This window comes from Aplidium turbinatum, chromosome 17 (assembly GCF_918807975.1).
Source record: "Aplidium turbinatum chromosome 17, kaAplTurb1.1, whole genome shotgun sequence".
NCBI classification, from domain to species: domain Eukaryota; kingdom Metazoa; phylum Chordata; class Ascidiacea; order Aplousobranchia; family Polyclinidae; genus Aplidium; species Aplidium turbinatum.
Genome location: NC_137488.1, coordinates 9846955 through 9847974, shown reverse-complemented (window position 1 = coordinate 9847974; position 1020 = coordinate 9846955).

Here is a 1020-nt window from a genome sequence, read left to right as displayed (position 1 = left end):
ATCCATTTTAAACGACGCTTTATCGTACGGTTTAAGACCAAGTTCGCACACCAAATCACTCGAAACAAACGTCAACTGCGAACCAGGATCATGCTGACAATACACCAACTTCGATTTGCCAGTCATTGGATTCAAAACACGAGCAGCAGTAACGCGGTTAAAAGCTGCTTTAACATTTCCAATCTTAACATTACGCACAGGAACTCTGGCACCAGTATCATCTTTGCCGACCGAATCCAGATAATCACGTGACGTCACATAAAAATCATGCAGAAGAAAATAGTGTTTCCTATCGTTGTTAGGCCCACACTTACGACAGTTATTTGCATGAACGCAATCCCTAACCATATGCTGGCGCAAACAATTCAAGCATTTGCCAGCTTTCACAATGACATCTCTCCGATCTTTAGGTGTCAAGCGCAAAAATTCTTTACAATTAGACAAAAAATGATATTCAACTTGACCACGTGACGAACAACAAATACATGCCGGCAGGTCTTTACGTCTAGCCTCACCACCGCGCGGTGCGCCAACAACAGTCGAGTACTGCGAACTCCCTGACATCACATCATCATGGGGTTTTACGGACGTCTGCCTAACCGGACATGAAGGCAATTTTCCTTTGCCAAACTTTTTAAAATGCTGCGACTCACCAGAATCGCCCATTAGCATAATGCTAAAATCAGTCGACTTACGCGTTTCTTCTCGAACTACAAATTCAAACAAACTCTGAAAAGTAGGTTCCTCAGTGCTACCATACTGATCACCTAAAAAGTCAAGATAACGCTGCTTAGCGTCAAACGGGAGTCGCTTAGCCAAATCCAAAACAAAACGTCCTTCTAATTTATCACGCTGACCATAAGCTTGCGCGTAAAGCAGACACTGCGACAATTCATCTTTAAACTCTTTCAAATCACTGGAAGAGATTGAATTCAATTTGCTACCATAACGATACTTTCTAATTTCCGGTTCGGCGAAAAGACCTCCACGAACTCCAAAACGTTGGGACAAGCGAGCTAA